The sequence below is a fragment of the Vidua macroura genome, chromosome 4 (assembly GCF_024509145.1).
Source record: "Vidua macroura isolate BioBank_ID:100142 chromosome 4, ASM2450914v1, whole genome shotgun sequence".
NCBI classification, from domain to species: Eukaryota; Metazoa; Chordata; class Aves; order Passeriformes; family Viduidae; genus Vidua; species Vidua macroura.
In genome coordinates, this window is record NC_071574.1 from 197512 (window position 1) to 223624 (window position 26113).

General features: G+C 47.5%; 3 long non-coding RNA genes across 3 annotated transcripts; all 3 read right to left on the reverse strand.

The window, feature by feature from the left end:
• Nucleotides 1-921: 921 nt before the first annotated feature.
• LOC128806766 (uncharacterized) lies at nt 922-1974 on the reverse strand. Its single transcript, XR_008436938.1, has 3 exons — nt 1950-1974; nt 1541-1647; nt 922-1007 (listed from the first exon to the last, which is right to left on the reverse strand). It is a non-coding gene; the product is annotated as an uncharacterized LOC128806766 (long non-coding RNA).
• A 9054-nt stretch (nt 1975-11028) lies between these two features.
• Nucleotides 11029-12081, reverse strand: LOC128806772 (uncharacterized). Its single transcript, XR_008436942.1, has 3 exons — nt 12057-12081; nt 11648-11754; nt 11029-11114 (listed from the first exon to the last, which is right to left on the reverse strand). It is a non-coding gene; the product is annotated as an uncharacterized LOC128806772 (long non-coding RNA).
• Nucleotides 12082-21133: 9052 nt separating this feature from the next.
• Nucleotides 21134-22186, reverse strand: LOC128806767 (uncharacterized). Its single transcript, XR_008436939.1, has 3 exons — nt 22162-22186; nt 21753-21859; nt 21134-21219 (listed from the first exon to the last, which is right to left on the reverse strand). It is a non-coding gene; the product is annotated as an uncharacterized LOC128806767 (long non-coding RNA).
• Nucleotides 22187-26113: the final 3927 nt, after the last annotated feature.

Genomic DNA, 26113 nt, shown 5'->3' on the forward strand with positions numbered 1-26113 from the left:
GTGCAGCCCTCGGGGTGCCCCCGTCTCCAGGTCTGTCCCCCTTGCTTTCATCCTCAGCCACGTCATTCTTCAGCCGTGGACAGGAAATTGTCCCCATTTCTCCCGTACTTCCCTGGTTACCTTTTCTCTAAGCCGTGCAGGACCCCCGAGAGGAGGCTGTGATCCTCTATCAGCTCATGGGCAGCTCTAGAGGTGACACGGGCAGCACTCTGTCATATCTCCAGAATACGACGCTGAAACAGAGAATGCAACTTGTTCTTTTACAGCCAAGATCTGATTATCTAAAATAAAATGAGCAATTTGGCTGGTACCCCATCAACTCCCAGCTAAAATGAACACCGCCTGTTCTCAGCAACTCCAGAGAAGGAAAGACATTCTCCCTTCAACGCTTCGCACCACAGGTGCTGCTCTTACAAGAAGTATTCAGGTAGCAAGACAATTTTCTCTTTTTGTCCGAGGTTTTGATACCTGAAATCCTCAGGGTGGATGCTCCCAAACCTGAGAGCTCCCGGCAGGCGAGGTTCCCTCCTGCCGAAGCACTGTGCAGGTGACAAACGTGCTGGCTGGGGAAATAGAGACCCCAAAAAGAAAAGGCCCCGACTGCAGGAGCAAAACCACGGCACCCCCGTGAGGCTCCACGACGGCAGGAACCGGTCCCAGTTTCAGGGGATAAGGATGGGACCGGTTTAGACACAAGCAAAATTATTTCTCCCTCCACACATCCACAAAACCAACAAGGAACAGATTTTCAAGAGGACCAAGGCAGAATCAGCTATTCCTTTCTGTTTGGTACTTGAGATCTCGAGGCCAATACAAGCTTTTGTGGTTTTGGGGTATTTGGGAACTGTTCTTTTTCAATTCTTACCTGGGAGCCCTGGTCACACAAAGGACTGCTGAAAAAGGCAAGAATGACCTGGAAAATCCTCTGGTAGACATAGAGCTCACAGCAATGTTTGTCACGCAGCCCTTCCCCAAGAAATCTGAGGATCCACTCGTGCTGTTTTGTACTGGAAGCCATAAAGAAAAATACCACCGTCAGACATTCCGACATTTCCAAAGGATACCTGCTCCTAAGAGCACAAAACCCCGGTTCCCTCTGAGTGCCAGCTCAGGAATTACCACAGCTTGTTCTGGACTTCTCAATTTTCCATTCCTATCAAATTTAATCGCTAACATCCATTGGGAACAGTCAGTCTGCAGCCCAAACATGCAGTGGAAATGGAATTTTAGAAGTTGCTGTTTCTAAAATACTTCAGTTGAACTCCAAGTTACTAACCTAAACTCAAAGAGGAATTGTAGCTAGCCGGGGCAGAACATTCTTTTCTTGTGCTCACAGAGCATACACAGCACAACTCATTGTGCGTTAGTATTAAGAAGACAACAAAAACCCCACAGAAATAACATTTTGAATTCCTATATGAAACAGAAGAAAGACGCTTCTAATTAACTACCTGTGGGAGAATGAGGTTTCATTGTATTTTTGCGGCTGTTTCTAATACATTTCTGAAGAATTACTGGGTACCTAAAATGGGACTCTTACCTCAAAATCAAAACTGTAGAAAAGCTGGAGAAAACCTGGTACCTTTCTCAGGTCCAAATACCAGTGCGACAGAAGGAATCTCTTTACCCTTATGTACACGTGCTCCTCTGTAAAGAGAAAAAGCTGGCATGGTGGAGGAGGACAGCGCTCCCAATCCACAAGCACGGACGACAATTCGTGGAAGCTGCAGTCAGTGAGCGTGCAGCGCTCCGAGCTGGGAGAACAGCCCGGCAACTGCAGAAGGCCTTTGCTCTGAGGCGCGTTCCCATTGCTGCCCACCCTCCCCTTCTCTTGCCCAGGAGGAAAAGCTCAGGCAAGAGCGCACGAGCACAGAGCAGGTGAGGGGATCGACACTCCCCAGGCCTCTGTTTTTCACCCCAGCAGTGACACACGCAGCACGTTCCAGTACCTGGCTTCAGGATCTGCTGTGCCACACGAGCAGCGCAGAGGGTGAGGGAGAAGGTGAACCTGAGGCTTGGCTGCCTGATTCCGTTCTGCACGGCATCCAAGAGATACAGCAACGGCAAGGGCCCCGGGAGAGAAGCCTGAAGCACAGCCCAAATGAACACAGCAGGAGCACAAAGACATCGATCAGCTTCCGGGACATTTCACGGGTCACACAGGTAAGAGCCCCAGTTCAGCAAATCTGAGGGTTTGGTGACGTCAGGATCAAAACACCCGGAAACCTGTGAGAAAGAAACTGAACTGCACCCGGCTAAAAGCCGTCCCTGCCTCAAACTCCTTCAAACAACTTGTTCACGAGGAGGCAGGGATTGATTCAATACTCACCAGCCCATCTGGCCAAGGTCAGAGCTCTGTGCCCACCCAGGACACGGCAAACAGCAGGGACCTTTCTCCCACTCTCCAGCACGGACCTGTGAAGCCAGGGAGAAGTTTACAGAACAGAAGCAGCCAGAAGATGCTCTCTACTTCCATATGCTCTCTGATCGATCATTCCCAAGGAAAGTCCCCACGGATCGGAAGCAACAACCTCTCATTTCTCCTCCGCAATCATCACTGCTTGCCTTTCTGTGCGTTTCCTCCCGTGCCCGTCCCCAGAGCACATTAAGTCCATCTTTTGTTCCCAACCGCAGCTCTCCAGCACAAATGCCACTCCTCACACACACAAAGCAAACACTCATCTGCTTCAGCTTTTGGCTTAGAAAGTAAAAACCTCAGTGCGTCCGGCTATGTGATTAAAACACAGAGACGCACGGGTGGACATAGATGGAAAGCTTTTCAGGAGAGAAAAGAGCTGATTCGCTAGCACGCCTCCATACAGCTTCAGAAAAATCAGAATCCATAGCAACTCCTAAGACCCCTGCTGAGGGACCCAGCCCTCCTGGGGACACCCAATGCAGCAGCTACGGAAAAAGCATGGGAGAAGCCAAGCTTGGGGTGAAAAAAAGATGACATCAATACAGCAGCCTGTAAAAAGCCTTCACACAGCAACAGTGGGAACCAGTCCCATTTGCTCCGTCCCTGCTTTTTGGGACGACGCAAACAGGAAATGAAAACACGTGAAACACAAGGCACACCTATAGGGCGTACCAGGTGCTCCTTTTGGCAGCGTGGACGACAAAGGTCTCTCTGCGCACTTACAGGCAGCCCGGTTTCAATCCATCCTTAGCCCAAGCCTTCCTCGCCTCCCATTCGCCAGCGCTCTGCTCTGGCCTTTGGAGCGCTGGCCCCGTCCTCCCGCAGCAGCACGGCACCGGAACACAGCGAGGCAAAGCGTGCCGGAGCCGCCCGTGCTGTCAGCGTACCTGTCAGCTCCCGGCGGTGGGCAACTCCGGCCCTGCGGGCAAGGGGGAGACGGCTCGGGCACCTCCAGCGGCTGCTCTGCCCCGATGCTTTCGCGTTCTCCTGCATTTCCCTGCAGCGGAGGGGGTCCGGGACGGGGGCGGATCGTGTCAGAGTGGAGACGGCGGGGAAGCACGGGGAGGCGGCGGGAACGCGGCGGGACGAGACGGGGACGCGGCGGGACGGCGACGACTCGCTTGACCTTCCAAAGATGGCGGCAGGAGGGGCGGGGAAAGCCGGGGCCCCGCTCCGCCGCCCGCGCGCCGCCCCGGCGGCATTTTCCGGCACGCGGTCGCTTCCAGCGTCTAGAGAGGGACGCGCGCGGGGATCGGGAAAGGGGAGTGCAGCCCTGTTCCGACGCCGCTCGCCCCCCGCCCGCCGCCCCCGGCCCGTGAGCGCTGCGACCGCGCCTCCGCCGCCCGCCGAAAGCGGCCCCGCCGGGCCGCCCTCGCCGCTGCCGTTCTTCTCGGTCATCGGGTCCCTTTGCTCTCCCGAATCTCCTTCACCCCTCCCCTCTATTTACAGACACCGCCCCGCTTGCCGCTCGCTCCCGCGCCTCGCCCTTCCCACGCTCGGCAGCCGTCCTTCCCCCCGTCAGCCGGCACCCAGCGGCGAGGGGCAGGGCGCTGGCTGGGGGGGGGCTGCAGTACCGCTCTCTGTCCACAAGGCGGCAGCACCGCCGCCGGCCACAGCCGGGGGCTGCCGCTCGCCCGGAGGGAAGGGAGGCAGAAAAGAACGGGGGCGATCCCCTTGGAAAAATCCTGAAAAATAAACGGCCCAAAAAACATCCGCACACAAACTAAAACACACTGCCTCTAACCCAATACAACCCCTCCAAAATCCTTTTCTTTTAAACTCTCTCTAACTATCTTTCATATTTATACTTTTCACATTCCCATTTATCATGTATATTGATGCATGATGTTATTTCGATTCTATATTAAATATCTTCCTATGACTTCTATTTATTTCTATTTTATCTTTTTATAGATCTAGATATATATATGATACATTTCTATATTTATATTGCAAAAATAGTTCTGTTATTTAAAATAAAAGCCCTGCCTGTAACCAAATTCTAGCTCTATGATATTAATATTAACGATCTCTTATTTAAAAGAAAAATGCTGCCTGAAACCCACCCGTCCGCGGCGCAAGTGTGGCAACAGCCCGTGTCCGCAGTACTGGCAAGGCCGCGGGAAATCCCGGCGGGGCGGCGCCTGCGTGGCGCGCGGGCAGTGCAGCACGCGGACCACGATTTTCCCGCGCTTTTTTTTTTTTTTTTTTTTTTTTTTTTTTTTTTTTTCCTATCCGCCATATTGAGAAGGTCAAGAGTGTCCCGGACGCCGCGACACTTTCAAGATGGCGGCCGCGTGAGGCCCTCGGAAGGGAGAGGCGTTTTTGCCGATGCCTGTCGGCGCCCGCTCACAACCTGACCGCCCGCGCAGCCGCTGAGCTCACAGTCCGTGGCCACGACACGGGAAAAAGCGAAAAAAAAACCCGCGGGGCGGCGCCGGCGTCAGGGTGGCGTGCAGGCAGTGCAGTAAACAGACCGTGGTCCTCGTTTTTCCCGCCTTTTTTGCCGCCATATTGGGAAGGTCAAGCGAGTCCGCGACAACCCACTCCCAAGATGGCGGCCGCGGGAGGACCTCGGGCGAGGGCTGCAGTCCCGCACTCTGGCCACAAGGCGGCGGCACTGCCGCCCGCCCTGGGGCTGCAGGCGGGGAAGGCGCGCAAAGAAGAACAGGCGCGACCCCCTTCAAAACATCCTCTGCAATAAATGCCCCTAAACAGCCCGCACGAAACCAAAAAACACCGACAAAAAAAAAAAAAAACAAAAAAACCTGCCTCTAACCCAATAATAACCAAAATAAAAAATCTTTTCTTTTAAGCTATATTTCAATCTATATTATTTTTATATTTTTAATATTTATATTCACATTTTGATTTAAAATGTATACTGATGTATAATGATCATTTTATAATTTCTTATATTCATTCATATTACTTAAAGTTTATTTTATTTTATATTTTTATGCATGTCTTAATATATTGATTACATATTTCTATATTTAGATTGATATTTCTAAAAGGTTTATATTTTTAAAAATAAAATCCCTGCATCTATCCAAGTAAAAACCTAAAAAAAAAAAAACAAAAAACTCTTTTAAACTGTTTGTAAATTTATCTATATATTTTTCGCATTTATATTCAAATTTGCATTTTAAAGGTAGATTGATATATGTCGTTATTTATATTCTATCTCTTCCTATTGCTTATTTTTACTTATATTTTATATTTTTATATCTATCTTTATACATTGATTATATATTTTTATATTTAGAAGTCTATCAAAATAAAATGTATATTCATATTTTTTTTAATAAAAACCCTGCCTCGAACCAAATAAAAACCAAAAAAGCCCTTTCTTTAAACAATATTTAAATATTTATAGCATATTTTCATCTTTATAATCACATTTGCATTTATACTTTCTATGGATGGATTATATTTATAAATGGATATCATATATATAATAAGATAACAAGATAGATAAAATATTATATATATTATATTTCATACATACTGCTAATACTTCTATTTACTTACATTTTAATTTTTATATAGATTTTAATGTACGTATGATATACTTCTATACATAGATTTCTAACTTATTTATATTTCTAATTTTTACAATAAAAACCCTGCCTACTAACAAATACAAAATTTTAAAAATCCTTTTATTTTAAACTATATTTGAATATTTCTATATTCATGCTTTTGATATTTACATCTATATGCTCTTGTATATTATATTACAGTATATTGACGTACTATATTTAGATAGATATAATATATTACATGTAATGTGGTATAATAAGACATATACACTAGAATATCTATTAGGTATTGTATCGATTTCTGTGATTTTGTATTTTTTTTCTATTTTCTATTTCTATTTCTATATACACGTATATTAATTATACATTACATCCTCACAGCGCATACCTGGGGCTGTTCTGGCTTTCTTTCCAAATGAATTTAGCAATACTTTCCTATTTTTACCAATACCTATAAAAACGAAACATTTGCCAGGATTTAGTAGTATTCTACACACCCCCCTCCCTGTGCATTTTGGGGCAGCTTTGGGTCCCTCGGGGGGACGGCACCCGGCAGGACCCCCCCTCATTCGCCACCCACCTGCTCCTCCGCCGCAGCGTGCGTCCCTCTCCTAGGGACCTTAGGGTGCCCCAAATGACACCAGAGCCCCGAGTCTTCACCCCTTTTTCCTGGCCCCCAAAGAAGGCACAGAAGGAGTCTAACTGCCCCGGACAGCAGCCCAGCACTTGCTTCCATCCCTTTCCACATGTACATCCCCCCCGAAAGGGACTCTGCCGCAACAAGAAAGGGGGGCAGCCGCCAGAAGGGTCGAAGCTCCTGCCCAGCCTCGCTGTCACGGGCGAGGGGCAGAGAGAGGGAGCGGCAGAGACGGCGGGGACGCGGCACGGACGGCACGGCACCGAGCGGGGGCCGCTCTCAGCGCGATGCCGGCAAAGCCGCAGGTCCGGCGGGGCCGGGCGGGGTTTGACCGGCACGGGGGGATCCGCCGAGAGCCTCCGGCCCCGTGCGGGGACTCCCGCAAGGGCCCGGGGCCGCCGGGCTCCGGCCCTCTGGGCTTTATGCTCCGGCGCCCCCGGCCCCGCGGCTGCGGGGAAAGAAGGAACGGGGCGACGGCAAGAGAGGAGGGCTAGCAGGGCGTGAGACAGCGTATGGAGGGAGGGAGGTCGGGCTGTGGAGGAAAGCGGGAGGGCAAGGGAAAGGCCGGGAGCGGGGAAGAGGGACGGTGCACAGAGGAGGGAGAGAAGAGGAATAGAACGGAGGAGCGGGATAGGGACAGGGCAGTGGGGGTCGGGTTTGCGAGGGAGAGGAGGGGAGGGTCCGCGGACAAAGAACAGGAATACGGGGAGGAGGAAGGAAGGGTAGAGGGGGGGACGGGAGGGGAGACCGAAAAGGGAGAGAAAGGGGTCGGCTTTGGGGAGAGAGGGAACTAAGGGATAGAGAGAGAAAGAAGGGGAATACGGGAAGGAGGAAGAAAGGAAGAAGGATTGGTAGAGAGAGGGACAAGAGGGGGAGCCTCAGAGAGCGCCGATCCACCCCGAGACCGCCCCGGCGGCCCGCCCTGCTCGGGATGCTGCGCTCGGCGGAGCTCGGCTCGGTTCGGCCCCACTCGGCTCCTCGCCTACACTCGGGCTGTTCTCCGCTAGACTCGGCTGGATTCGCCTCTTCGGCGCAGCTCGGCTCGCCTCAACTCGGAGCCGCTCGGCTCCGCTCGGCTCCGCTCGGCTCCCCGCGGGAGCGCCCCTCCCGCGCACGCGCACAGCTCGCCGCTCTCCTGCCGCCGAGCCCCGCGCCCGGCCCGGCCGGCGCACGGAAACCCCCGCGCCACATCAGAGCCAGCACTTTCTGCGCTAAACCCTTTCTGTCCTAGAAGGAGATAAACTTCTCTACCTCCTTCGTCTCCTCAGTTTTCTTCTTTGATTTCAAAATCAGAGTTACAAAAACCTACTCAACTACAAGACTCAGTAAGTAGCCGATAAAGTAGTCCCGTCAATTTCAGAACCTAAAGAACACGTTATACTTAAGTTTCCACACTTAAAAAAAGAAAAATCACACACGAGTCCTACTCACTGTGTCAAGCCTTATTTAAAACACACCAAAAAACCCTAAAAGAAATAGTTCCACAACCAAAACAGAACAAACAAGTAACACTAACTAAAACCACGCATCCAAATACACTGTTTATCAGTCACCAACCCGAAAAATCTCTTTTCAACGTGTCTCGTTTGTATACCTCCTCACAACTAACCTTATCCTTTACAAACACTAAATTGCAAATCAAAAAACTTACACGTAACATAAACTCTTCAAATAACATTTATACACTCATACCCCAAATGACAGGTAAACCACCAAAAGTCAAATTACTCAAATCATTACAAACAAATACTTGTACAATATTTAGTTACAAAACAACCCCCAAACCACACAAAACCACAAAGAAGTTACCTCAAAACAGCAAACCTACAATTTAAAACAATTAATCCACTAAGACCAAACTTAACAATAATACATTAAAAAAACACCCAAAAAAAACCCCAAAAAAACCACAAACAAACAACCAAAAAAAAAAGAATACCCACCCAAAAATACCCAATCGCTCCAACACAAATTTACTTCTCAGGATCAAAACAGTACGACCTTTTAATAACCTAATTCTATTATTTCTGCATCTCTTTTAACACCTAAAATAACTACAACTCACACTTGAACCACATTAAATGAACTTACTTATTAACTAGCCAAATGAAACAATAACACATCTATAACATTAAATAAATTACTGCCAAATAGGAACATCTTTAAACATACTATCTTACAAAATAAAACAACTGTTCATTTTTTATTATTCACACACAATCATAAATATAAAACATTTAAAAAATATATAAATTGATGAAATCACAAGAAATCAATTTACAAAAACATTACAAAAATTTTAAATTAATCAATCACACATAAATAAAAAATAACGAAATAATATTTTCAAGAATTAAAACATCACTAAATAACTTAAATCATTATTAAAAACTAAAATACTCATCTTATTAATAATTACTGCTTTTTATCTCCCCTACCGATTTAAATTTTTACATAGAACTCTACAAAAATCCTTAACAAGTAGATTTATAACTTAAATTTAAAGCATTTATAGATAAACATACTTCATGAATAATCTACACACCAAACAACTAAACTAACAAGAAAAACCTAATAAAATACTAATATATTCATAACATCAAAACCCCAAATCATTAACATAAAAACCCATATAAACACATGAAAATACCCACAGTTAAAAAAGACGTACCTTAATGAACATATTCACACCTTAATAATTCATTACAAACTCTTACCAATTAATGATTAACATTAATTACTTGATACCAATAAAATACAAGAAAATGTTACTTTAGCCAATAACTATAATAAAATCTCATAACTAATAACTTAAAATCACACTTTATTAAAAATATAAAACGGTGAAGCAACGTATCATAAAAAATCCCATTATTATCACTACACAGATATACGTATATACATATATCTATCTACAGATAGACAGATCATATATCCATCTCAACAGCAGCATCTGGGACCGATTCCTGTTTTCTCTCTTGTCTCCTAAATTTATTAGCCATAGAGGATGGAGTAAGGAAATTATTTTATTTATCACCTTGTTCTCCAGAAACCTGAAAAACAAAATAAAACAGAACAAAAAGAAAAAAAAGAAAACCACATTTGAAAGGCAGATCCTCACCAGCAGCTGGTCCATCTCCTACGGGGGACCATATTCTAGGGCACTTTTGGTGCACTTGCCTGAACCTGTCAGGGCACTCTGTGCCTGCAGAAGAGATTTTTTTTGTCAGGGAGAGGCAAGGGGAGGAGAAATAACGTTCGAGACAGCTCAAATCCATTACTGTGCCACTTCCTGTGCAGCAGGTCCTGTGACAGGATGGGAACTGAGGCTGCTTGAAATTTAAAAGCTAAAGACACCAGCACAAGGTGTCCTTTTGCTTTGTCAAGGAAGTGATTCCCAAATCACACAGCCCCCCCACCATCGTCCCTCCTACCACTACCTGAAAGCCTCTTGATTCTCTTCTCAAAAACACAAGGGACACCTCAGAGTTCAGCAAGTTCTGCCAGTGCAGCCCTCGGGGTGCCCCCGTCTCCAGGTCTGTCCCCCTTGCTTTCATCCTCAGCCACGTCATTCTTCAGCCGTGGACAGGAAATTGTCCCCATTTCTCCCGTACTTCCCTGGTTACCTTTTCTCTAAGCCGTGCAGGACCCCCGAGAGGAGGCTGTGATCCTCTATCAGCTCATGGGCAGCTCTAGAGGTGACACGGGCAGCACTCTGTCATATCTCCAGAATACGACGCTGAAACAGAGAATGCAACTTGTTCTTTTACAGCCAAGATCTGATTATCTAAAATAAAATGAGCAATTTGGCTGGTACCCCATCAACTCCCAGCTAAAATGAACACCGCCTGTTCTCAGCAACTCCAGAGAAGGAAAGACATTCTCCCTTCAACGCTTCGCACCACAGGTGCTGCTCTTACAAGAAGTATTCAGGTAGCAAGACAATTTTCTCTTTTTGTCCGAGGTTTTGATACCTGAAATCCTCAGGGTGGATGCTCCCAAACCTGAGAGCTCCCGGCAGGCGAGGTTCCCTCCTGCCGAAGCACTGTGCAGGTGACAAACGTGCTGGCTGGGGAAATAGAGACCCCAAAAAGAAAAGGCCCCGACTGCAGGAGCAAAACCACGGCACCCCCGTGAGGCTCCACGACGGCAGGAACCGGTCCCAGTTTCAGGGGATAAGGATGGGACCGGTTTAGACACAAGCAAAATTATTTCTCCCTCCACACATCCACAAAACCAACAAGGAACAGATTTTCAAGAGGACCAAGGCAGAATCAGCTATTCCTTTCTGTTTGGTACTTGAGATCTCGAGGCCAATACAAGCTTTTGTGGTTTTGGGGTATTTGGGAACTGTTCTTTTTCAATTCTTACCTGGGAGCCCTGGTCACACAAAGGACTGCTGAAAAAGGCAAGAATGACCTGGAAAATCCTCTGGTAGACATAGAGCTCACAGCAATGTTTGTCACGCAGCCCTTCCCCAAGAAATCTGAGGATCCACTCGTGCTGTTTTGTACTGGAAGCCATAAAGAAAAATACCACCGTCAGACATTCCGACATTTCCAAAGGATACCTGCTCCTAAGAGCACAAAACCCCGGTTCCCTCTGAGTGCCAGCTCAGGAATTACCACAGCTTGTTCTGGACTTCTCAATTTTCCATTCCTATCAAATTTAATCGCTAACATCCATTGGGAACAGTCAGTCTGCAGCCCAAACATGCAGTGGAAATGGAATTTTAGAAGTTGCTGTTTCTAAAATACTTCAGTTGAACTCCAAGTTACTAACCTAAACTCAAAGAGGAATTGTAGCTAGCCGGGGCAGAACATTCTTTTCTTGTGCTCACAGAGCATACACAGCACAACTCATTGTGCGTTAGTATTAAGAAGACAACAAAAACCCCACAGAAATAACATTTTGAATTCCTATATGAAACAGAAGAAAGACGCTTCTAATTAACTACCTGTGGGAGAATGAGGTTTCATTGTATTTTTGCGGCTGTTTCTAATACATTTCTGAAGAATTACTGGGTACCTAAAATGGGACTCTTACCTCAAAATCAAAACTGTAGAAAAGCTGGAGAAAACCTGGTACCTTTCTCAGGTCCAAATACCAGTGCGACAGAAGGAATCTCTTTACCCTTATGTACACGTGCTCCTCTGTAAAGAGAAAAAGCTGGCATGGTGGAGGAGGACAGCGCTCCCAATCCACAAGCACGGACGACAATTCGTGGAAGCTGCAGTCAGTGAGCGTGCAGCGCTCCGAGCTGGGAGAACAGCCCGGCAACTGCAGAAGGCCTTTGCTCTGAGGCGCGTTCCCATTGCTGCCCACCCTCCCCTTCTCTTGCCCAGGAGGAAAAGCTCAGGCAAGAGCGCACGAGCACAGAGCAGGTGAGGGGATCGACACTCCCCAGGCCTCTGTTTTTCACCCCAGCAGTGACACACGCAGCACGTTCCAGTACCTGGCTTCAGGATCTGCTGTGCCACACGAGCAGCGCAGAGGGTGAGGGAGAAGGTGAACCTGAGGCTTGGCTGCCTGATTCCGTTCTGCACGGCATCCAAGAGATACAGCAACGGCAAGGGCCCCGGGAGAGAAGCCTGAAGCACAGCCCAAATGAACACAGCAGGAGCACAAAGACATCGATCAGCTTCCGGGACATTTCACGGGTCACACAGGTAAGAGCCCCAGTTCAGCAAATCTGAGGGTTTGGTGACGTCAGGATCAAAACACCCGGAAACCTGTGAGAAAGAAACTGAACTGCACCCGGCTAAAAGCCGTCCCTGCCTCAAACTCCTTCAAACAACTTGTTCACGAGGAGGCAGGGATTGATTCAATACTCACCAGCCCATCTGGCCAAGGTCAGAGCTCTGTGCCCACCCAGGACACGGCAAACAGCAGGGACCTTTCTCCCACTCTCCAGCACGGACCTGTGAAGCCAGGGAGAAGTTTACAGAACAGAAGCAGCCAGAAGATGCTCTCTACTTCCATATGCTCTCTGATCGATCATTCCCAAGGAAAGTCCCCACGGATCGGAAGCAACAACCTCTCATTTCTCCTCCGCAATCATCACTGCTTGCCTTTCTGTGCGTTTCCTCCCGTGCCCGTCCCCAGAGCACATTAAGTCCATCTTTTGTTCCCAACCGCAGCTCTCCAGCACAAATGCCACTCCTCACACACACAAAGCAAACACTCATCTGCTTCAGCTTTTGGCTTAGAAAGTAAAAACCTCAGTGCGTCCGGCTATGTGATTAAAACACAGAGACGCACGGGTGGACATAGATGGAAAGCTTTTCAGGAGAGAAAAGAGCTGATTCGCTAGCACGCCTCCATACAGCTTCAGAAAAATCAGAATCCATAGCAACTCCTAAGACCCCTGCTGAGGGACCCAGCCCTCCTGGGGACACCCAATGCAGCAGCTACGGAAAAAGCATGGGAGAAGCCAAGCTTGGGGTGAAAAAAAGATGACATCAATACAGCAGCCTGTAAAAAGCCTTCACACAGCAACAGTGGGAACCAGTCCCATTTGCTCCGTCCCTGCTTTTTGGGACGACGCAAACAGGAAATGAAAACACGTGAAACACAAGGCACACCTATAGGGCGTACCAGGTGCTCCTTTTGGCAGCGTGGACGACAAAGGTCTCTCTGCGCACTTACAGGCAGCCCGGTTTCAATCCATCCTTAGCCCAAGCCTTCCTCGCCTCCCATTCGCCAGCGCTCTGCTCTGGCCTTTGGAGCGCTGGCCCCGTCCTCCCGCAGCAGCACGGCACCGGAACACAGCGAGGCAAAGCGTGCCGGAGCCGCCCGTGCTGTCAGCGTACCTGTCAGCTGCCGGCGGTGGGCAACTCCGGCCCTGCGGGCAAGGGGGAGACGGCTCGGGCACCTCCAGCGGCTGCTCTGCCCCGATGCTTTCGCGTTCTCCTGCATTTCCCTGCAGCGGAGGGGGTCCGGGACGGGGGCGGATCGTGTCAGAGTGGAGACGGCGGGGAAGCACGGGGAGGCGGCGGGAACGCGGCGGGACGAGACGGGGACGCGGCGGGACGGCGACGACTCGCTTGACCTTCCAAAGATGGCGGCAGGAGGGGCGGGGAAAGCCGGGGCCCCGCTCCGCCGCCCGCGCGCCGCCCCGGCGGCATTTTCCGGCACGCGGTCGCTTCCAGCGTCTAGAGAGGGAGGCGCGCGGGGATCGGGAAAGGGGAGTGCAGCCCTGTTCCGACGCCGCTCGCCCCCCGCCCGCCGCCCCCGGCCCGTGAGCGCTGCGACCGCGCCTCCGCCGCCCGCCGAAAGCGGCCCCGCCGGGCCGCCCTCGCCGCTGCCGTTCTTCTCGGTCATCGGGTCCCTTTGCTCTCCCGAATCTCCTTCACCCCTCCCCTCTATTTACAGACACCGCCCCGCTTGCCGCTCGCTCCCGCGCCTCGCCCTTCCCACGCTCGGCAGCCGTCCTTCCCCCCGTCAGCCGGCACCCAGCGGCGAGGGGCAGGGCGCTGGCTGGGGGGGGGCTGCAGTACCGCTCTCTGTCCACAAGGCGGCAGCACCGCCGCCGGCCACAGCCGGGGGCTGCCGCTCGCCCGGAGGGAAGGGAGGCAGAAAAGAACGGGGGCGATCCCCTTGGAAAAATCCTGAAAAATAAACGGCCCAAAAAACATCCGCACACAAACTAAAACACACTGCCTCTAACCCAATACAACCCCTCCAAAATCCTTTTCTTTTAAACTCTCTCTAACTATCTTTCATATTTATACTTTTCACATTCCCATTTATCATGTATATTGATGCATGATGTTATTTCGATTCTATATTAAATATCTTCCTATGACTTCTATTTATTTCTATTTTATCTTTTTATAGATCTAGATATATATATGATACATTTCTATATTTATATTGCAAAAATAGTTCTGTTATTTAAAATAAAAGCCCTGCCTGTAACCAAATTGTAGCTCTATGATATTAATATTAACGATCTCTTATTTAAAAGAAAAATGCTGCCTGAAACCCACCCGCCCGCGGCGCAAGTGTGGCAACAGCCCGTGTCCGCAGTACTGGCAAGGCCGCGGGAAATCCCGGCGGGGCGGCGCCTGCGTGGCGCGCGGGCAGTGCAGCACGCGGACCACGATTTTCCCGCGCTTTTTTTTTTTTTTTTTTTTTTTTTTTTTTTCTCCTATCCGCCATATTGAGAAGGTCAAGAGTGTCCCGGACGCCGCGACACTTTCAAGATGGCGGCCGCGTGAGGCCCTCGGAAGGGAGAGGCGTTTTTGCCGATGCCTGTCGGCGCCCGCTCACAACCTGACCGCCCGCGCAGCCGCTGAGCTCACAGTCCGTGGCCACGACACGGGAAAAAGCGAAAAAAAACCCGCGGGGCGGCGCCGGCGTCAGGGTGGCGTGCAGGCAGTGCAGTAAACAGACCGTGGTCCTCGTTTTTCCCGCCTTTTTTGCCGCCATATTGGGAAGGTCAAGCGAGTCCGCGACAACCCACTCCCAAGATGGCGGCCGCGGGAGGACCTCGGGCGAGGGCTGCAGTCCCGCACTCTGGCCACAAGGCGGCGGCACTGCCGCCCGCCCTGGGGCTGCAGGCGGGGAAGGCGCGCAAAGAAGAACAGGCGCGACCCCCTTCCAAACATCCTCTGCAATAAATGCCCCTAAACAGCCCGCACGAAACCAAAAAACACCGACAAAAAAAAAAAAAAACAAAAAAAACCTGCCTCTAACCCAATAATAACCAAAATAAAAAATCTTTTCTTTTAAGCTATATTTCAATCTATATTATTTTTATATTTTTAATATTTATATTCACATTTTGATTTAAAATGTATACTGATGTATAATGATCATTTTATAATTTCTTATATTCATTCATATTACTTAAAGTTTATTTTATTTTATATTTTTATGCATGTCTTAATATATTGATTACATATTTCTATATTTAGATTGATATTTCTAAAAGGTTTATATTTTTAAAAATAAAATCCCTGCATCTATCCAAGTAAAAACCTAAAAAAAAAAAAACAAAAAACTCTTTTAAACTGTTTGTAAATTTATCTATATATTTTTCGCATTTATATTCAAATTTGCATTTTAAAGGTAGATTGATATATGTCGTTATTTATATTCTATCTCTTCCTATTGCTTATTTTTACTTATATTTTATATTTTTATATCTATCTTTATACATTGATTATATATTTTTATATTTAGAAGTCTATCAAAATAAAATGTATATTCATATTTTTTTTAATAAAAACCCTGCCTCGAACCAAATAAAAACCAAAAAAGCCCTTTCTTTAAACAATATTTAAATATTTATAGCATATTTTCATCTTTATAATCACATTTGCATTTATACTTTCTATGGATGGATTATATTTATAAATGGATATCATATATATAATAAGATAACAAGATAGATAAAATATTATATATATTATATTTCATACATACTGCTAATACTTCTATTTACTTACATTTTAATTTTTATATAGATTTTAATGTACGTATGATATACTTCTATACATAGATTTCTAACTTATTTATATTTCTAATTTTTACAATAAAAACCCTGCCTACTAACAAATACAAAATTTTAAAAATCCTTTTATTTTAAACTATATTTGAATATTTCTATATTCATGCTTTTGATATTTACATCTATATGCTCTTGTATATTATATTACAGTATATTGACGTACTATATTTAGATAGATATAATATATTACATGTAATGTGGTATAATAAGACATATACACTAGAATATCTATTAGGTATTGTATCGATTTCTGTGATTTTGTATTTTTTTTCTATTTTCTATTTCTATTTCTATATACACGTATATTAATTATACATTACATCCTCACAGCGCATACCTGGGGCTGTTCTGGCTTTCTTTCCAAATGAATTTAGCAATACTTTCCTATTTTTACCAATACCTATAAAAACGAAACATTTGCCAGGATTTAGTAGTATTCTACACACCCCCCTCCCTGTGCATTTTGGGGCAGCTTTGGGTCCCTCGGGGGGACGGCACCCGGCAGGACCCCCCCTCATTCGCCACCCACCTGCTCCTCCGCCGCAGCGTGCGTCCCTCTCCTAGGGACCTTAGGGTGCCCCAAATGACACCAGAGCCCCGAGTCTTCACCCCTTTTTCCTGGCCCCCAAAGAAGGCACAGAAGGAGTCTAACTGCCCCGGACAGCAGCCCAGCACTTGCTTCCATCCCTTTCCACATGTACATCCCCCCCGAAAGGGACTCTGCCGCAACGAGAAAGGGGGGCAGCCGCCAGAAGGGTCGAAGCTCCTGCCCAGCCTCGCTGTCACGGGCGAGGGGCAGAGAGAGGGAGCGGCAGAGACGGCGGGGGACGCGGCACGGACGGCACGGCACCGAGCGGGGGCCGCTCTCAGCGCGATGCCGGCAAAGCCGCAGGTCCGGCGGGGCCGGGCGGGGTTTGACCGGCACGGGGGGATCCGCCGAGAGCCTCCGGCCCCGTGCGGGGGGACTCCCGCAAGGGCCCGGGGCCGCCGGGCTCCGGCCCTCTGGGCTTTATGCTCCGGCGCCCCCGGCCCCGCGGCTGCGGGGAAAGAAGGAACGGGGCGACGGCAAGAGAGGAGGGCTAGCAGGGCGTGAGACAGCGTATGGAGGGAGGGAGGTCGGGCTGTGGAGGAAAGCGGGAGGGCAAGGGAAAGGCCGGGAGCGGGGAAGAGGGACGGTGCACAGAGGAGGGAGAGAAGAGGAATAGAACGGAGGAGCGGGATAGGGACAGGGCAGTGGGGGTCGGGTTTGCGAGGGAGAGGAGGGGAGGGTCCGCGGACAAAGAACAGGAATACGGGGAGGAGGAAGGAAGGGTAGAGGGGGGGACGGGAGGGGAGACCGAAAAGGGAGAGAAAGGGGTCGGCTTTGGGGAGAGAGGGAACTAAGGGATAGAGAGAGAAAGAAGGGGAATACGGGAAGGAGGAAGAAAGGAAGAAGGATTGGTAGAGAGAGGGACAAGAGGGGGAGCCTCAGAGAGCGCCGATCCACCCCGAGCCCGCCCCGGCGGCCCGCCCTGCTCGGGATGCTGCGCTCGGCGGAGCTCGGCTCGGTTCGGCCCCACTCGGCTCCTCGCCTACACTCGGGCTGTTCTCCGCTAGACTCGGCTGGATTCGCCTCTTCGGCGCAGCTCGGCTCGCCTCAACTCGGAGCCGCTCGGCTCCGTTCGGCTCCGTTCGGCTCCCCGCGGGAGCGCGCCTCCCGCGCACGCGCACAGCTCGCCGCTCTCCTGCCGCCGAGCCCCGCGCCCGGCCCGGCCGGCGCACGGAAACCCCCGCGCCACATCAGAGCCAGCACTTTCTGCGCTAAACCCTTTCTGTCCTAGAAGGAGATAAACTTCTCTACCTCCTTCGTCTCCTCAGTTTTCTTCTTTGATTTCAAAATCAGAGTTACAAAAACCTACTCAACTACAAGACTCAGTAAGTAGCCGATAAAGTAGTCCCGTCAATTTCAGAACCTAAAGAACACGTTATACTTAAGTTTCCACACTTAAAAAAAGAAAAATCACACACGAGTCCTACTCACTGTGTCAAGCCTTATTTAAAACACACCAAAAAACCCTAAAAGAAATAGTTCCACAACCAAAACAGAACAAACAAGTAACACTAACTAAAACCACGCATCCAAATACACTGTTTATCAGTCACCAACCCGAAAAATCTCTTTTCAACGTGTCTCGTTTGTATACCTCCTCACAACTAACCTTATCCTTTACAAACACTAAATTGCAAATCAAAAAACTTACACGTAACATAAACTCTTCAAATAACATTTATACACTCATACCCCAAATGACAGGTAAACCACCAAAAGTCAAATTACTCAAATCATTACAAACAAATACTTGTACAATATTTAGTTACAAAACAACCCCCAAACCACACAAAACCACAAAGAAGTTACCTCAAAACAGCAAACCTACAATTTAAAACAATTAATCCACTAAGACCAAACTTAACAATAATACATTAAAAAAACACCCAAAAAAACCCCAAAAAAACCACAAACAAACAACCAAAAAAAAAAGAATACCCACCCAAAAATACCCAATCGCTCCAACACAAATTTACTTCTCAGGATCAAAACAGTACGACCTTTTAATAACCTAATTCTATTATTTCTGCATCTCTTTTAACACCTAAAATAACTACAACTCACACTTGAACCACATTAAATGAACTTACTTATTAACTAGCCAAATGAAACAATAACACATCTATAACATTAAATAAATTACTGCCAAATAGGAACATCTTTAAACATACTATCTTACAAAATAAAACAACTGTTCATTTTTTATTATTCACACACAATCATAAATATAAAACATTTAAAAAATATATAAATTGATGAAATCACAAGAAATCAATTTACAAAAACATTACAAAAATTTTAAATTAATCAATCACACATAAATAAAAAATAACGAAATAATATTTTCAAGAATTAAAACATCACTAAATAACTTAAATCATTATTAAAAACTAAAATACTCATCTTATTAATAATTACTGCTTTTTATCTCCCCTACCGATTTAAATTTTTACATAGAACTCTACAAAAATCCTTAACAAGTAGATTTATAACTTAAATTTAAAGCATTTATAGATAAACATACTTCATGAATAATCTACACACCAAACAACTAAACTAACAAGAAAAACCTAATAAAATACTAATATATTCATAACATCAAAACCCCAAATCATTAACATAAAAACCCATATAAACACATGAAAATACCCACAGTTAAAAAAGACGTACCTTAATGAACATATTCACACCTTAATAATTCATTACAAACTCTTACCAATTAATGATTAACATTAATTACTTGATACCAATAAAATACAAGAAAATGTTACTTTAGCCAATAACTATAATAAAATCTCATAACTAATAACTTAAAATCACACTTTATTAAAAATATAAAACGGTGAAGCAACGTATCATAAAAAATCCCATTATTATCACTACACAGATATACGTATATACATATATCTATCTACAGATAGACAGATCATATATCCATCTCAACAGCAGCATCTGGGACCGATTCCTGTTTTCTCTCTTGTCTCCTAAATTTATTAGCCATAGAGGATGGAGTAAGGAAATTATTTTATTTATCACCTTGTTCTCCAGAAACCTGAAAAACAAAATAAAACAGAACAAAAAGAAAAAAAAGAAAACCACATTTGAAAGGCAGATCCTCACCAGCAGCTGGTCCATCTCCTACGGGGGACCATATTCTAGGGCACTTTTGGTGCACTTGCCTGAACCTGTCAGGGCACTCTGTGCCTGCAGAAGAGATTTTTTTTGTCAGGGAGAGGCAAGGGGAGGAGAAATAACGTTCGAGACAGCTCAAATCCATTACTGTGCCACTTCCTGTGCAGCAGGTCCTGTGACAGGATGGGAACTGAGGCTGCTTGAAATTTAAAAGCTAAAGACACCAGCACAAGGTGTCCTTTTGCTTTGTCAAGGAAGTGATTCCCAAATCACACAGCCCCCCCACCATCGTCCCTCCTACCACTACCTGAAAGCCTCTTGATTCTCTTCTCAAAAACACAAGGGACACCTCAGAGTTCAGCAAGTTCTGCCAGTGCAGCCCTCGGGGTGCCCCCGTCTCCAGGTCTGTCCCCCTTGCTTTCATCCTCAGCCACGTCATTCTTCAGCCGTGGACAGGAAATTGTCCCCATTTCTCCCGTACTTCCCTGGTTACCTTTTCTCTAAGCCGTGCAGGACCCCCGAGAGGAGGCTGTGATCCTCTATCAGCTCATGGGCAGCTCTAGAGGTGACACGGGCAGCACTCTGTCATATCTCCAGAATACGACGCTGAAACAGAGAATGCAACTTGTTCTTTTACAGCCAAGATCTGATTATCTAAAATAAAATGAGCAATTTGGCTGGTACCCCATCAACTCCCAGCTAAAATGAACACCGCCTGTTCTCAGCAACTCCAGAGAAGGAAAGACATTCTCCCTTCAACGCTTCGCACCACAGGTGCTGCTCTTACAAGAAGTATTCAGGTAGCAAGACAATTTTCTCTTTTTGTCCGAGGTTTTGATACCTGAAATCCTCAGGGTGGATGCTCCCAAACCTGAGAGCTCCCGGCAGGCGAGGTTCCCTCCTGCCGAAGCACTGTGCAGGTGACAAACGTGCTGGCTGGGGAAATAGAGACCCCAAAAAGAAAAGGCCCCGACTGCAGGAGCAAAACCACGGCACCCCCGTGAGGCTCCACGACGGCAGGAACCGGTCCCAGTTTCAGGGGATAAGGATGGGACCGGTTTAGACACAAGCAAAATTATTTCTCCCTCCACACATCCACAAAACCAACAAGGAACAGATTTTCAAGAGGACCAAGGCAGAATCAGCTATTCCTTTCTGTTTGGTACTTGAGATCTCGAGGCCAATACAAGCTTTTGTGGTTTTGGGGTATTTGGGAACTGTTCTTTTTCAATTCTTACCTGGGAGCCCTGGTCACACAAAGGACTGCTGAAAAAGGCAAGAATGACCTGGAAAATCCTCTGGTAGACATAGAGCTCACAGCAATGTTTGTCACGCAGCCCTTCCCCAAGAAATCTGAGGATCCACTCGTGCTGTTTTGTACTGGAAGCCATAAAGAAAAATACCACCGTCAGACATTCCGACATTTCCAAAGGATACCTGCTCCTAAGAGCACAAAACCCCGGTTCCCTCTGAGTGCCAGCTCAGGAATTACCACAGCTTGTTCTGGACTTCTCAATTTTCCATTCCTATCAAATTTAATCGCTAACATCCATTGGGAACAGTCAGTCTGCAGCCCAAACATGCAGTGGAAATGGAATTTTAGAAGTTGCTGTTTCTAAAATACTTCAGTTGAACTCCAAGTTACTAACCTAAACTCAAAGAGGAATTGTAGCTAGCCGGGGCAGAACATTCTTTTCTTGTGCTCACAGAGCATACACAGCACAACTCATTGTGCGTTAGTATTAAGAAGACAACAAAAACCCCACAGAAATAACATTTTGAATTCCTATATGAAACAGAAGAAAGACGCTTCTAATTAACTACCTGTGGGAGAATGAGGTTTCATTGTATTTTTGCGGCTGTTTCTAATACATTTCTGAAGAATTACTGGGTACCTAAAATGGGACTCTTACCTCAAAATCAAAACTGTAGAAAAGCTGGAGAAAACCTGGTACCTTTCTCAGGTCCAAATACCAGTGCGACAGAAGGAATCTCTTTACCCTTATGTACACGTGCTCCTCTGTAAAGAGAAAAAGCTGGCATGGTGGAGGAGGACAGCGCTCCCAATCCACAAGCACGGACGACAATTCGTGGAAGCTGCAGTCAGTGAGCGTGCAGCGCTCCGAGCTGGGAGAACAGCCCGGCAACTGCAGAAGGCCTTTGCTCTGAGGCGCGTTCCCATTGCTGCCCACCCTCCCCTTCTCTTGCCCAGGAGGAAAAGCTCAGGCAAGAGCGCACGAGCACAGAGCAGGTGAGGGGATCGACACTCCCCAGGCCTCTGTTTTTCACCCCAGCAGTGACACACGCAGCACGTTCCAGTACCTGGCTTCAGGATCTGCTGTGCCACACGAGCAGCGCAGAGGGTGAGGGAGAAGGTGAACCTGAGGCTTGGCTGCCTGATTCCGTTCTGCACGGCATCCAAGAGATACAGCAACGGCAAGGGCCCCGGGAGAGAAGCCTGAAGCACAGCCCAAATGAACACAGCAGGAGCACAAAGACATCGATCAGCTTCCGGGACATTTCACGGGTCACACAGGTAAGAGCCCCAGTTCAGCAAATCTGAGGGTTTGGTGACGTCAGGATCAAAACACCCGGAAACCTGTGAGAAAGAAACTGAACTGCACCCGGCTAAAAGCCGTCCCTGCCTCAAACTCCTTCAAACAACTTGTTCACGAGGAGGCAGGGATTGATTCAATACTCACCAGCCCATCTGGCCAAGGTCAGAGCTCTGTGCCCACCCAGGACACGGCAAACAGCAGGGACCTTTCTCCCACTCTCCAGCACGGACCTGTGAAGCCAGGGAGAAGTTTACAGAACAGAAGCAGCCAGAAGATGCTCTCTACTTCCATATGCTCTCTGATCGATCATTCCCAAGGAAAGTCCCCACGGATCGGAAGCAACAACCTCTCATTTCTCCTCCGCAATCATCACTGCTTGCCTTTCTGTGCGTTTCCTCCCGTGCCCGTCCCCAGAGCACATTAAGTCCATCTTTTGTTCCCAACCGCAGCTCTCCAGCACAAATGCCACTCCTCACACACACAAAGCAAACACTCATCTGCTTCAGCTTTTGGCTTAGAAAGTAAAAACCTCAGTGCGTCCGGCTATGTGATTAAAACACAGAGACGCACGGGTGGACATAGATGGAAAGCTTTTCAGGAGAGAAAAGAGCTGATTCGCTACATACAGCTTCAGAAAAATCAGAATCCATAGCAACTCCTAAGACCCCTGCTGAGGGACCCAGCCCTCCTGGGGACACCCAATGCAGCAGCTACGGAAAAAGCATGGGAGAAGCCAAGCTTGGGGTGAAAAAAAGATGACATCAATACAGCAGCCTGTAAAAAGCCTTCACACAGCAACAGTGGGAACCAGTCCCATTTGCTCCGTCCCTGCTTTTTGGGACGACGCAAACAGGAAATGAAAACACGTGAAACACAAGGCACACCTATAGGGCGTACCAGGTGCTCCTTTTGGCAGCGTGGACGACAAAGGTCTCTCTGCGCACTTACAGGCAGCCCGGTTTCAATCCATCCTTAGCCCAAGCCTTCCTCGCCTCCCATTCGCCAGCGCTCTGCTCTGGCCTTTGGAGCGCTGGCCCCGTCCTCCCGCAGCAGCACGGCACCGGAACACAGCGAGGCAAAGCGTGCCGGAGCCGCCCGTGCTGTCAGCGTACCTGTCAGCTCCCGGCGGTGGGCAACTCCGGCCCTGCGGGCAAGGGGGAGACGGCTCGGGCACCTCCAGCGGCTGCTCTGCCCCGATGCTTTCGCGTTCTCCTGCATTTCCCTGCAGCGGAGGGGGTCCGGGACGGGGGCGGATCGTGTCAGAGTGGAGACGGCGGGGAAGCACGGGGAGGCGGCGGGAACGCGGCGGGACGAGACGGGGACGCGGCGGGACGGCGACGACTCGCTTGACCTTCCAAAGATGGCGGCAGGAGGGGCGGGGAAAGCCGGGGCCCCGCTCCGCCGCCCGCGCGCCGCCCCGGCGGCATTTTCCGGCACGCGGTCGCTTCCAGCGTCTAGAGAGGGACGCGCGCGGGGATCGGGAAAGGGGAGTGCAGCCCTGTTCCGACGCCGCTCGCCCCCCGCCCGCCGCCCCCGGCCCGTGAGCGCTGCGACCGCGCCTCCGCCGCCCGCCGAAAGCGGCCCCGCCGGGCCGCCCTCGCCGCTGCCGTTCTTCTCGGTCATCGGGTCCCTTTGCTCTCCCGAATCTCCTTCACCCCTCCCCTCTATTTACAGACACCGCCCCGCTTGCCGCTCGCTCCCGCGCCTCGCCCTTCCCACGCTCGGCAGCCGTCCTTCCCCCCGTCAGCCGGCACCCAGCGGCGAGGGGCAGGGCGCTGGCTGGGGGGGGGCTGCAGTACCGCTCTCTGTCCACAAGGCGGCAGCACCGCCGGCGGCGGCCACAGCCGGGGGCTGCCGCTCGCCCGGAGGGAAGGGAGGCAGAAAAGAACGGGGGCGATCCCCTTGGAAAAATCCTGAAAAATAAACGGCCCAAAAAACATCCGCACACAAACTAAAACACACTGCCTCTAACCCAATACAACCCCTCCAAAATCCTTTTCTTTTAAACTCTCTCTAACTATCTTTCATATTTATACTTTTCACATTCCCATTTATCATGTATATTGATGCATGATGTTATTTCGATTCTATATTAAATATCTTCCTATGACTTCTATTTATTTCTATTTTATCTTTTTATAGATCTAGATATATATATGATACATTTCTATATTTATATTGCAAAAATAGTTCTGTTATTTAAAATAAAAGCCCTGCCTGTAACCAAATTGTAGCTCTATGATATTAATATTAACGATCTCTTATTTAAAAGAAAAATGCTGCCTGAAACCCACCCGCCCGCGGCGCAAGTGTGGCAACAGCCCGTGTCCGCAGTACTGGCAAGGCCGCGGGAAATCCCGGCGGGGCGGCGCCTGCGTGGCGCGCGGGCAGTGCAGCACGCGGACCACGATTTTCCCGCGCTTTTTTTTTTTTTTTTTTTTTTTTTTTTTTTTTTTTTTCTCCTATCCGCCATATTGAGAAGGTCAAGAGTGTCCCGGACGCCGCGACACTTTCAAGATGGCGGCCGCGTGAGGCCCTCGGAAGGGAGAGGCGTTTTTGCCGATGCCTGTCGGCGCCCGCTCACAACCTGACCGCCCGCGCAGCCGCTGAGCTCACAGTCCGTGGCCACGACACGGGAAAAAGCGAAAAAAAACCCGCGGGGCGGCGCCGGCGTCAGGGTGGCGTGCAGGCAGTGCAGTAAACAGACCGTGGTCCTCGTTTTTCCCGCCTTTTTTGCCGCCATATTGGGAAGGTCAAGCGAGTCCGCGACAACCCACTCCCAAGATGGCGGCCGCGGGAGGACCTCGGGCGAGGGCTGCAGTCCCGCACTCTGGCCACAAGGCGGCGGCACTGCCGCCCGCCCTGGGGCTGCAGGCGGGGAAGGCGCGCAAAGAAGAACAGGCGCGACCCCCTTCCAAACATCCTCTGCAATAAATGCCCCTAAACAGCCCGCACGAAACCAAAAAACACCGACAAAAAAAAAAAAAAACAAAAAAAACCTGCCTCTAACCCAATAATAACCAAAATAAAAAATCTTTTCTTTTAAGCTATATTTCAATCTATATTATTTTTATATTTTTAATATTTATATTCACATTTTGATTTAAAATGTATACTGATGTATAATGATCATTTTATAATTTCTTATATTCATTCATATTACTTAAAGTTTATTTTATTTTATATTTTTATGCATGTCTTAATATATTGATTACATATTTCTATATTTAGATTGATATTTCTAAAAGGTTTATATTTTTAAAAATAAAATCCCTGCATCTATCCAAGTAAAAACCTAAAAAAAAAAAAACAAAAAACTCTTTTAAACTGTTTGTAAATTTATCTATATATTTTTCGCATTTATATTCAAATTTGCATTTTAAAGGTAGATTGATATATGTCGTTATTTATATTCTATCTCTTCCTATTGCTTATTTTTACTTATATTTTATATTTTTATATCTATCTTTATACATTGATTATATATTTTTATATTTAGAAGTCTATCAAAATAAAATGTATATTCATATTTTTTTTAATAAAAACCCTGCCTCGAACCAAATAAAAACCAAAAAAGCCCTTTCTTTAAACAATATTTAAATATTTATAGCATATTTTCATCTTTATAATCACATTTGCATTTATACTTTCTATGGATGGATTATATTTATAAATGGATATCATATATATAATAAGATAACAAGATAGATAAAATA